The sequence below is a fragment of the Oncorhynchus tshawytscha genome, linkage group LG16 (assembly GCF_018296145.1).
Source record: "Oncorhynchus tshawytscha isolate Ot180627B linkage group LG16, Otsh_v2.0, whole genome shotgun sequence".
Taxonomy (NCBI): Eukaryota; Metazoa; Chordata; class Actinopteri; order Salmoniformes; family Salmonidae; genus Oncorhynchus; species Oncorhynchus tshawytscha.
The window spans coordinates 67,757,733-67,771,009 of NC_056444.1; the positions used below are offsets into that span (position 1 = coordinate 67,757,733).

General features: G+C 41.6%; 1 pseudogene; it reads right to left on the reverse strand.

Annotated features, from left to right (window-relative positions):
• Positions 1-7,878, reverse strand: part of LOC112216168 — a 43,713-nt pseudogene extending 35,835 nt beyond the window's left edge.
• Positions 7,879-13,277: the final 5,399 nt, after the last annotated feature.

Here is a 13,277-nt window from a genome sequence, read left to right on the forward strand (position 1 = left end):
GTTAAGACACTGGGACATGGTTAAGACACTGGGACATGGTTAAGACACTGGGACATGGTTAAGACACTGGGACATGATTAAGACACTGGGAAAAGGTTAAGACACTGGGAAAAGCTAATATAAAGATCTCTATTTACAGTTCCCAATATATAATTCACAGGAATGGTATGCAGTACAGTCTGTCATAATAATGTATGCATCACTGCTCCTAGCACTATGTACAACTATACCAAATGAACCTGTGTCTCGTATCCTTAGGTAGGCCAATGTAAATGATTGTTAGCTGACCTCATTTGTTGGTAGAATACTGTATGATATTGCTAGTAAACTGTCAAGCTTGGACTGTTGTGATGTCGTTGTGTAACCATGCCTTAGTTCATCTCCCATTGGCAGAGCTCACACCTGTGTAAGGCACTTAGCATAGAAGCTCAACAATGAGTGAATCCCTCTCTACTGTCGGGTCTTGAGTGTTGTACTGTGGAGGCGTGACAGTGTGATCTCTCTAGGTAGATACACTATATGGATCGTTACACTACACGTATCTTTAGCTACCGCTGAGCCAGCGAGCTGCAGCGAAGTGGAGAGGAGAGCAATGAGATGGGGAGAGGAGCTACGGGACAGGGGGTGATGCCGCGGGGGCGCCATTCATCTCACTTACCCAGGACACCACTCTCCCGTTGAAGCAGGGCAACTTGGCGTTGTCGTCGGAAATCTCCTCTTTGACAACCCTGTGGAGTGGACAGGCAAACACACACACACGCGCACAGAGAGAGAGAGAGGGTGGGAGAGAGAGAGAGAGAGAGAGAGAGAGAGGGTGGGAGAGAGAGAGAGCGAGAGGGTGAGAGAGAGAGAGAGAGAGAGAGAGAGAGAGAGAGAGAGAGAGAGAGAGCGAGAGAGAGAGAGAGAGAGAGAGAGAGCAAGAGAGAGAGAGACAGAGAGAGAGAGAGCAAGAGAGAGAGAGAGAGAGAGAGAGATAGTCAGTGCTCAGCACACAGTTGCTAGCCTACAACCCAGGGATCATTTCTACTATCCTGTCCTGCTCTGCACAGATTCATGCTTAATCAGTAGAATTTTCCACTTTTCGACCATAAAGGGCTTGGCATCTATGTTACTGTTGACTAAGTTCATTGAAAGCTGATAGATGTTGAGCCTCAGCCTCCATAAGTGATTAATGGCCCTGACTAAGTACAACAACATGATATTAGTGCAGAAACATTACATGGACAAGCACATAGATCAACAGCAAAGTGAAGACGATGCAGACCTGTTTGTGTATATGTGTGACAGGTCTGGGCATTGAGGAAATACATTGAATCTGTATTTATCGTGTGCACACAATATATTGTACATATCTTCATCACATCCAATTCCAAATATATAGGCTATCCCCTACACTCTTAGAAAAATAGGTGCTATCTAGAACCAAAAATGGTCCATCGGCTGTTCCCATAGGAGAAACCTTTGAAGATCCCCCTTTGGTTCCAGGTAGAACCCTTTTGGGTTCCATTTGGAACCCTTTCCACAGAGGGTTCTACATGGAACCCAAAAGAGTTCTAACTGGAAAACACTTTTGGAACCATTTTTTCTAAGAGTGTGCCTCTCCACCCAGCCCAGCCCTAGAATAGTGAGAGTGGTTGTGTTGCGGTGAAAAGGGGACAAGGTACTACCCGCCTGGGTGTCAGGAGTTAGAGGGGTATTAATAGACTGGTTGACTTCAGCATGTACATCTTAGACTGTAAATTCCCAACAAAAATACCTCCCATTTACCCTCTGACCCCTGGGACAGGGTTCAGCAGTAACCACTGCCAGTAACCAGCCACACCTGCTGGGCTCCTGTCACACAGTACAGACTAGAGCAGGCCTGGTCTGGAGGCAGAGGATATATACACAGACACAGAGAAACAGGCCTGGTCTGGAGGCAGAGGATATATACACAGACACAGAGAAACAGGCCTGGTCTGGAGGCAGAGGATATATACACAGACACAGAGAAACAGGCCTGGTCTGGAGGCAGAGGATATATACACAGACACAGAGAAACAGGCCTGGTCTGGAGGCAGAGGATATATACACAGACACAGAGAAACAGGCCTGGTCTGGAGGCAGAGGATATATACACAGACACAGAGAAACAGGCCTGGTCTGGAGGCAGAGGATATATACACAGACACAGAGAAACAGGCCTGGTCTGGAGGCAGAGGATATATACACAGACACACAGAAACAGTCCTGGGCTACAGTCCTGGGCTGTAGTTATGCCTATCTCAAAGGTGGGAGAATAATAGCGAATAAATAGATAATATAGGTGTGAATTCTGGAACGTGAACAGGACAAAGAGACGACTTGAAAGGAAAGCAAGTCTGATGAAGACTTTATACTGCATTTCTATGAAACTGCTGCTCCATTGATTTACTTCTTTTTCTCTTCAGACATTGCCAGGAGTTCCTACGCCCATGACAACAGCGAGCGACTGTGTTCTACTGCGGCTGTGTTATACTGTACTGTGGGAGTGGTGGAGAGAGATAACGTAGACTTGTGGCTGTAACTTACTAACACAGTAGACAGAATGCTGCTGTGTGTGTGGCCGGTTCTGTTCAACCACAGAGAGGAAGAGGGGGTGTGATTCTCATCGTTAGGTAGGAAGTGTATGCATCCTCTGTCTACAGCCACGTGACCAACTGAAGGTGACTTGGGAGGATGTGGGAGTGGTCAATAGAAACAGAACGCCTATAGTCAAAGTCATCGCCTTTTAACTCTTAAGGTCTCGGGATGGGACTCTGATATATTATTAGCAGTGCTAATTTAATGCGGTTCCAAACTGAACAACATCATAGTGGTCAAGGACCCTGTTTAAGGGTAATAAATTGATCAAATAAGCTAGATACAACATGAATTGTAACAATCTCTCTCTCTGCCTCTCACTCTGTTAAAAGCATTAAAACCAAAGGAATCCAGACAAACGTCCAAAGTAAACAAAATGATGTGCTCTCTGTAAACCATGACCTTTCTTCATGCATACTTTCATATTCCAACTGATTTCAGCATCACAATTTGCTACACCGAATCCCCATGCACAAACACATCCAGTAGCTACCCACTGGGCACACACTGGGTGAACCAACGTTGCTTCAAAGTCATTTCAATTCAATTACGTTGAACCAACATGGAATAGACGTTGAATTGACGTTTGTGCCCAAGTGGGTAGATGACACACACACAGGAGAGCTCAGTTTAAAATGTGACAAGTGTCAGACACTGGGTTCCGGTCATCACAACCCTCACTTCTCAAAGCCGGCAGCTTAAGCAAGTCTTAACAGATTTCACAGGCTAATGACACAAGATTTAAAGGGAGATTGCTGCATAATGTAGTGGTGGACCATGGTACGGCAGGGCTGGCTGTGTGTGTGTGTGGCGGGGGGGGTAGGGATTAGAGGACTTTAATTATACCCAGGGCAGGAGGGAAGCTAGTTATCATCTGGCCCAACAGCACAGGGTCAGGAGGGGCGACTGACCAGCCGGCTGTACACAGCAGGCCCATAGTCCAAAAATTTCACTCGCCACAATAGTACACAAAATATCTGTGATTCAAATTAGAATGAAAATGTATTTAATTATTCAAGAGGATTGGTTCCTCAACCTTAGCTCAGTGCTATTCCTGAAACCTCAGGTTCTCAGAACATATCAGGTTACTGTACTAATAACAACAGTAACCTTTCAAGTGAGGTAAGGTAGACGTGGCGCAGGTGGAAAGATCTCCATATTCAGCTGAGTATCCTCATTCATGCCAAAAGCACTTACTTCCTTTCCTTATACTATTACCTTCAGTGATCCTCTATGACAAAGGTTTTACTAAGGTCTCAAACAAACATCTCAACCGTTGCCATAACAAAACAGCATATTGACCATACAATTAGGAATTTGAATACTAATAGTTATTTAATAGGATCTCTATGATATCAACCTCAAAGCTCTACTCATTCATATGTGGTTGAACAACATTATAATGCAGTCTTTTGTCAGGCCAGTGAGGGATAAAAATTCAACAGCAAACCAGATTTACATTCTATCCTACACAAATCTATGTTTCAACTGGAAATGGACACACAATATTTCACGAGATATAAGACAGACAATAGATGCGTAATCATACACAGATGGACTAAATATATTTTATGGACCCCAAAAAAATCATAAAAACCACGTAGACCACATGAACTAATCCTGGTATTATCAGCACAAATCTAACATTTTATTACAATGAAATAAAAAATAGCTTGCTTCCCCTTCACAACAGGGGATCTACTATGTAAGACCTGGCACTGACTGAACATTTACATATCAAACACTGTCTATAACTGCAAGGGATTCCATGTTTTCCCTCTCTAATGGAGTCTGATTATTCCCTAGTTCATTTCTCTAACATCTATACTGTCTGTGTCTATGCGGTACACCAGCCTTATTATCCTCTGTGTGTCCCTGACTGTCTGTGTTGTTCCCATACTGTATACAGCCAGTACACTGAGTACAATGCTGCTCAAGGATTTCACTTTCACATGTGACTTTCAGTGTAGCCTTTGCCTACTTATCTACTTTAACAATGCTACAGTTATCAAACCATAGGAATGTGTTGATTGAAATGACAAGACCAATACCAAACACTGCACTGGCCCTTGTGAAAGGTGGACCATGGCACGAAGCCTAACACTGCACTCAGCAACAGAAATCTGTAACTCCATGTGGAGTTCTAACCCTAACTATAACTCTTTAGAAGATTATTTGTTTCCATAATCAAATGATGGATCTCCTCACTTGGGGCCTCATGGATCAATCTGCCCTGGCTGGTGACTGGAGGGACAGGGACAGGACAGGAAGGCCCTGCTGAGGACACAGTATAGACCCAACTAACTGACCTGCTACCAGGAAAAAACAGTTCCCTCACAAGGTCGTGCTGCCTGCTGTAGGAATTTCTGACATGACGATATGACGTCCCTGTGCTAGAGACAGACGACTGTCTGTCTCTGTGTGTGTGGGTTTCCTCCTCTGATGTTTGTGATAGTGTGTACTAAAACAGTTTGGCTGTGAAATCGTCTCAAAACATCTTAAAAACTAGAATAACTGGAAATCGCCTGAAATCATCTTCAAAGGTAGAATAACTGGAAACAATAGCACCTTTTGGTAAATGGAATAAAGCTAAATGAATGAATCCCTGAATAAGATAATAGGTTTCAGAATGAGTCATTGCTAAGTTGATGACTCAAACCAAATAAGGGAAATACAATCATATTCACACCAGATGGAGTCAGGTCTTTTACAGAGCTATGCCTGTGTGTGTGTGTGTGTGTGTGTGTGTGTGTGTGTGTGTGTGTGTGTGTGTGTGTCTGCGGCTGTGCCCCTGTGTGTCTGCGCCTGTGTGCATTTGTTTGAGTGCAATGTGGCGGCTGTGTGTGTTTGTTTGAGTGCAATGTGGTGCCATGTGTGCTGTGTGTGCGACTGTGCGTGTCAGAGGAGAAACAGACGTCAACACAAATATGTCATCCTCCAAGGAGGACTCTATAACAAGAGAACCTCTGACCTGCAGCTATTAAAGGTGTCCATGTTGTCTGAATGTATGGGAGCGGGGGAGGGGGAAGGAGAGGTCAAACACATTCTATTAACAGGACCATAACTAGAGACTTCTAACATCACTTTAGACCTAGCTGCCTGTCTGGGGAGATATGTCGGGGCAGAAAGACTGAGCAATGACAACACAATACTGAGTGCAATGGAAAGGGTGAGAGGAAATACTACATACAAGAATAAAAACATACGTATAAACTGCATGTAGGACTATGGTGAATTATACATCAATGTATCCTGCATTAATTCTAAATACTAGACCATTTGAAAGAACAGAGGATAAATCCCTTTCACAGTAAAATAAAATATCAGTGAAAATAGGCTGTTGGCAACATGTGAAAAAGAATGTTAAACATCTAACAATTCAGACTATCATCCTATTTGATATCAGTGAGCATAAATTAAATGTCTGACAGGCAACAATGCAATGAACTAATTGCTACCACTAACCACAGACTATCTAGTGGCCAATAGAACTGTAGTGTACATTCACAGGACAATAGGCAGAACTATTAAAACTGAGACAAGGGTCATTAAAATACACGTTATTAATTAAATAAAATGTTCAATGGAGTATTGGTGTTGGCCAGCTGAGCTTGTTCGACTGATTTACATGATGTATGTCAATAAAAAAATGTATGCGCGATTTGAGCGCTATTTGACAATTATGGCAGGCCGTCAGTCCACGGCACTCGCCTCTTTGAGGGAGTGCTCTTCTACCGGGCAGCCATGTTTCTACTCAGGCATTTTTAGCTGATTTGCGGCCTAGGGTCGCATGGCAAAAAAAGAGCAAAATCCCAACAACGAAGAGTGAGCTTTTGGCTCTTCAACCCATTCGTTATATAACATGTATGGCGAGCACACGGCGCGTTATGTTTTCCATGAAAATGGATGTTCGCTTGATTCACCTTCAGCCTAGAATCGGAGGAAATTACCTTTATGCGTGTGTGTGTGTGTGTGTGTGTGTGTGTGTGTGTATATTCGTGCGCGTGTTCGTCTAACGTGTAAAACAGAGCGACATGAGAGGGATACAGGATCCCTACTGTGACAATTTCAGTCCATTGGAAGCCTATTTGACGCATCGGATTCCTTTTTAGCCTATCATATTAAATGAAATAAGATTAACATGACATAGATATGTCAAAGTTCTCATCATATAGTCATGCTGTCACATTTGATAAATGTCTCCTGAAAATCATAATTGGCTGGCTACAGTTAATATGTGACTATTATCGATCGGCATCAATCTCTATTATGCCTTTCATTTTCTTCTCTCTCTTTATTATCTATTGCTACAAGTGCTACAAAGTCATGAACACACAAGAGAAACCTGTCTGGCAATAATTCATTTGGAATCGATCCCGAACTCGCGCCACACAGCAAACATGTGGAGGATTTGTCAATGTAACGTCTATATCATTAAATTAGATGGGTTTATTACATGACGATGACAACACAGCACAATCTCCGAAATGAGATATAATCACTTTTGTGCAGGCTACAGTAGCCTATAACCAACATCGACAACAATAAAAGCGTAACGTTAATCGCGTTTAATGTCCTATGAGATATTGGTGTTACGGGTCTGAACTTCAAAGGACCAATTCTACTGCGCATTGGATACAATGAACAGGTGCCAACCGCGGATCAGATATTGCACAATCAGTCTTGCGCAAATGTTACAATGTTACCAACCTTTGTTGTGAAATTGGACACATGGTTGTGTCTGTGTAATAACCAATTAGCGCTGAGATACATTTATACTTATATGATAACAATGACAAGACCACAACATACACAGGAAGAAAATATAGTCTATTCATGGGTGGATTCTTACCCAAAATCCTGGTCCATGGATTTGAAGAAGAATTTGTAGCTATTGACCGGACGATTGTTGAGGACATTTTTAAAATCCGCTAAAGTGACTTTCTCAGGAGAAACGGATAATTTCACTAGATAAGGAGTCTCCTCCTCGTCAATGTGATATATTATTTTAGTCTCCGCCATAAGAGTGAGGGTAGGAGAATCATTGACACAGGAAAGGAACAAGGGTTGGCAGCGCAATAATAAATATGTGGCTATCTAGCTACCTAATAAGACGAAACGCTGACGTGACATCATTAATAAATATAACTGTAGACCTCACGCTGGAAAATAAATAACCTTGTCTTTGATAAAATAAACATAAATCTAAACATAATCGAGTCCTAAGTGACTGTATTCCAGCTCCAATGTGTCTCGGTACGGTGGCCCTCTCGGTACTAAAACAGGAAGGGACGGTCCACATCCTTGCGATATTGAGTGGAGAATATTTCTATTTTTTCCAGTAATTCGTTAGACAGTGCTGTCATCTAGTGGTGTGTTTAGGCTAGAGGCCTACTGTTCCCCATTATACAGTACTAGTCACAGTCGGTGTTCTGCAGTCTGCAGTGCACCACACATGAAGAGAGGATTGGAGGACACATTCTATTCAGTAAACCTTTGGAGTGGATTTTACTCAAGCTACTGTAGGCCCTTTCTAATTTACCATAGGCTACTGTATATCAATAGTAACACAGTTAATTATAATGGTTTTGATCAGTAATAATAGTTTGTATTAACTGTTGAAAATATTGATAATTATATAATATTACTAATAACTTATGATTATATTATTAATTAATGTCATTATTTTTGTTATTATTAGCCTACATTGTGGAATTCAAATTATCACAATTGAGTAACAATCTATCTAATAATAGCAGATAATATAATCATTATAAATCAATTTTATAATCACAAATGAACTACAATAATTATGATCATGTTAATTAACAAGTGATCATCATCATAATCAATAGTATCATCAAGATGGGCAGACTTTCTTGATCACCTGAGTCCAACTTGTGACAGTAGGTGGTAGTCTTGTGCTGCTGTACAGCAGTGGGTGAAGAAACCTATAGAATGAACGTGGCATGTTTCTAACCTATGCAAACAAATACCTGTGGCCAAATCTTTTGTTCTTATTTTGAATTATTTTCAAGAAACCAAAATCATTTCCTAATAATTATTTATTGTGAGGCTCTTTCTTGAATAAAATCTAATTTGACCAATATTTTTCTTCATATTCATATATTCAGTGTACCAGTATACCACTTTGTACACATTGTAATGACCTTATCAAATATTGATCAAAACACTATGGTTTGTTTTGAACCTTTATTAGAGGGGAAAGAATGGACCAACAACATGCAACTGCATAGATACAAGCAACGTATGTAAAACATCCAAATTGAAATATTGTCAGGACTTTATATTATATTGTCAAGAATCCAACTGCAATAGTTGAATTCATCATCTTTTAAACACCAGTCTCAACGTCAACAGTGAAGAGGCGACTCCGGGATGCTGGGCTTCTAGGCAGAGTTGCAAAGAAAAATACATATCTCAGACTGGCCAATAAAAAGAAAAGATTAAGTTGGGCAAAAGAACACAGACACTGGACAGAGGAACTCTGCCTAGAAGGACAGCATCCCGGAGTCGCCTCTTCACTGTTGATGTTGAGACTGGTGTTTTGTCGGTACTATTTAATAAAGCTGCCAGTTGAGGACATGTGAAGTGTTTCTCAAACTAGACACTAATGTACTTGTCCTCTTGCTCAGGTGTGCACCGGGGCCTCCCACTCATCTCTCTATTTTGGTTAGGGCCAGTTTGTGGTGTTCTGTGAAGGAGGTAGTACACAGCGTTGGACAAGATCTTCAGTTTCTTGGCAGTTTCTCGCATGGAATCGCCTTCATTTCTCAGAACAAGAATAGACTGACGAGTTTCAGACGAAAGTTCTTTGTTTCTGGCCATTTTGAGCCTGTAATCGAACGCACAAATGCTGACGCTCCAGGAACTCAACTAGTCTAAAGAAGGCCAGTTTTATTGCTTCTTTAATCAGCACAACCATTTTTAGCTGTGCTAACATAATTGCAAAAGGGTTTTCTAATGATCAATTAGCCTTTTAAAATGATGAACTTGGATTAGCCTTCACAACATGCCATTTGAACACAAGGAGTGAGGTTTGCTGAAATTTGGCCTCTGTACGCCTATGTAGACATTCCACAAAAAATCTGCCATTTCCAGCTACAATAGTCATTAACAACATTAACAATGTCTACACTGTATTTCTGATCAATTTGATGTTATTTTAATGGACAAAAAAATGTGCTTTACTTTCAAAAACAAGGACATTTCTAAGTAACCCCAAACTTTTGAATGGTAGTGTGCAGTCAAATTTCAGCCCTGCCACAAAAGGACCAGCTGACATCATGTTAGTGATTCTCTCGTTAACACAGGTGTGAGTGTTGACAAGGACAAGGCTGGAGATCACTCTGTCATGCTGTCGTGACGTTGTATTAGTTAATGTGATGACTGTTGTTCATCGAATGAATAAAGTTTCTAAATCAAATCAAATCAAATCAAATTTTATTTGTCACATACACATGGTTAGCAGATGTTAATGCGAGTGTAGCGAAATGCTTGTGCTTCTAGTTCCGACAATGCAGTAATAACGAGCAAGTAATCTAACTAACAATTCCAAAAAAAAACTACTGTCATACACAGTGTAAGGGGATAAAGAATATGTACATAAGGATATATGAATGAGTGATGGTACAGAGCAGCATAGGCAAGATACAGTAGATGATATCGAGTACAGTATATACATATGAGATAAGTATGTAAACCAAGTGGCATAGTTAAAGTGGCTAGTGATACATGTATTACATAAGGATGCAGTCGATGATATAGAGTACAGTATCAACGTATGCATATGAGATGAACAATGTAGGGTAAGTAACATTATATAAGGTAGCATTGTTTAAAGTGGCTAGTGATATATTTACATCATTTCCCATCAATTCCCATGATTAAAGTGGCTGGGGTAGAGTCAGTGTCATTGACAGTGTGTTGGCAGTAGCCACTCAATGTTAGTGGTGGCTGTTTAACAGTCTGATGGCCTTGAGATAGAAATTGCGTGATTAATTGCGTGATTATCTGAATCAAGCAATTATTAACTCATTAACCTGGGGCACCATGGGAAAACTAGTTTTTTTGAGTTTCTATTTCCCAAATGAACTCAAAGAATATCAGAATATCAATTTTACAACAGCCGCTAATTAACCAGTTGTCTCTACCAGTCTCGTTCTGAACGTCGTATAGCCCGTGAATCTGCACGGACCCGGGTCACACCAATGAATTCGTACCACACCAATCTTAGTTGAATATTTATTTACTAAAAAGCTAAAATGTTAATAAAAGATACACATAGACAAAACACATTATAGGCTATTGATTAGAACTTAGTATAACGGGCCAACACACTATGGCGCATGTTACCCACGATGGGGATTTCAATAGAGAGAGAAAAAAGAAAGTACACAAGAGAAATATACATTTGGGTGAATTTGTCAGCTATGCTATTCTAACCTTAGCCTTGCCCCAAACTGCCGCTCTTATGGGTCAGAATATAATGATGTAATTACGTGGGGATGATCTCCGTGGATTCTCTGCATAGGCCTTCAGCTGTTCGATGACGCACTACCCCGGCGCACCTCTCTGAGAGTCCTCCCAATGTCAGTGTCCTTTTTTGGCTTAGGAGTCTGTTCCCTCACCCTTTGCTCTGGAAGGGGTCTTCTGAGGACAGACATCTCTGTAGCTCAGAGCTCACAGCATAGGAATGAAACCCTTTAGATACCACGATTTGATGGGAGATGGAGGCTAGGTGGTTCGACTTGAATTTACCCGCTTAGACACAGCTACTCAACCGTAGCTTGGGTAGAAAAGGATTCCTTTGTCCTCAAACTTGCGTTGCGTTCTGGGTTCGTTGACTTTTTAGACCTTGCTGCAGCTGGGGTCACATAGTCCTCCTGTAAATTCTATACTCACAGGTTTTATACCCTTGGGTCAGAAGTGGGCGTAAACGCCTTTAGGGCAATTCTCTGGGCATACCAAGTTAATGAGGCAAGGTCTAGATTTGACTCAAATCCAATTTTAGACAACTAACTTAACATTTCATCTTCCCCAAAACATTCTCTTTGATTTGGATATTTTCCGTACAATGTATAAACATCAAGCATCTACTAGGAAAACTCTTTACGTTACAATGTTTTCGTAATAACGTCATCTATTAACCTTTAATAACAAAACAAAAATGACATACATTTTCATATTCGATCTATCGTCATGACCACCATTGTGGCTGACGGAAACCATTGTTCCAAAGTCCCTTCATTTCATGTTTAATGTTCTGAGGCTGGTTCTCCATATTGTGGCAAACCTCTTCAAGGTTATGAGCGTTTGTCACAACTTAAGTGGGAAACTGTCACCAAATCACCCAAGAATGAGAGTTCTTTCGAACAGGACAGTACCTGTGTGTTTGTTTCTCCGTCCTGGTCCACCCAGGCCGTAGGCAAGGTCAAGGATAGCAGGGTTCGGTACACAAATCGGGTTCTCGTTAGGTCCAGGTCCAAACGCCAACAGGTAAGTCCAAAACAGTCCAGCTCATACACGGTAAATCCAGCCAATCTCTATTGTCTCTTTCTTTATTGTTCATAGATCCTTCCAGCCCTCTCGCTTCCTCTTCCTGGTTTTTCTTGACCCTTTATCTGTGGGTCGGGGTGGCCATTTCTTATCACGGTGGCCATTTTAGTGATTGGGCAGAGCCTGTTTATTAGTTCTGCTCTCACATATCTGCCATTTATCACTCGACCCCCTTCTTTGCCACAATAGTAACAGGACAAAGGAATTTGTCCGTGGCCTGAGATTTACCACTGGCGTGAGGGGTCATAAAAAAACACATCTTCAGACCTCTAGATCTCTCCTCCTCTGTTGGGGTTGAGAGATAATCTGTAGGGTTGTGGTCTCCTGTAACCTGACCTGGTCAGGACAGTCATGACAATGCTGATTGAGTTTGAATAACAGACTGGAAGCTTCAAAAGGAGGGTGGTGCTTGGAATCATTGTTCTTCCTCTGTCATCCATGGCTACCTGTCACGTTCTGACCCTAGTTCTTGTGTTATTTGTTTGTTTTAGTTGGTCAGGACGTGAGTTGGGTGGGCATTCTATGTTTTGTGTTTCTAGGTTGTTTTTCTGTGTTCGGCCTAGTATGGTTCTCAATCAGAGGCAGGTGTAGTTAGTTGTCTCTGATTGAGAATCATACTTAGGTAGCCTGGGTTTCACTGTTGTTTTGTGGGTGATTGTTTCCGTGTCTGTGTTTGTTCGTCACACGGTACTGTTTCGGTTTTGTTCACGTTTATGGTTTTTGTATTAGTGTTCATGTTGAGTTTTTAAATAAACAACCATGGACAATTACCACACCGCATCTTGGTCCGATCCTTGCTACACCTCCTCTTCAGACGAAGAGGAGGAAAACCTTTACACTACCTGCAAGGAATCACGTGCCGTCATCATTGCTTTGCACAAAAAGGGCTTCACAGGCAAGGATATTGCTGGCAGTAAGATTGCACCTAAATCAACCATTTATCGGATCACCAAGAACTTCAAGGAGAGCGGTTCAATTGTTGTGAAGAAGGCTTCAGGGTGCCCAAGAAAGTCCAGCAAGCGCTAGGATTGTCTCCTAAAGATGATTCAGCTGCAGGATCGGGGAACCACCAGTACAGACCTTGCTCAGGAATGGCA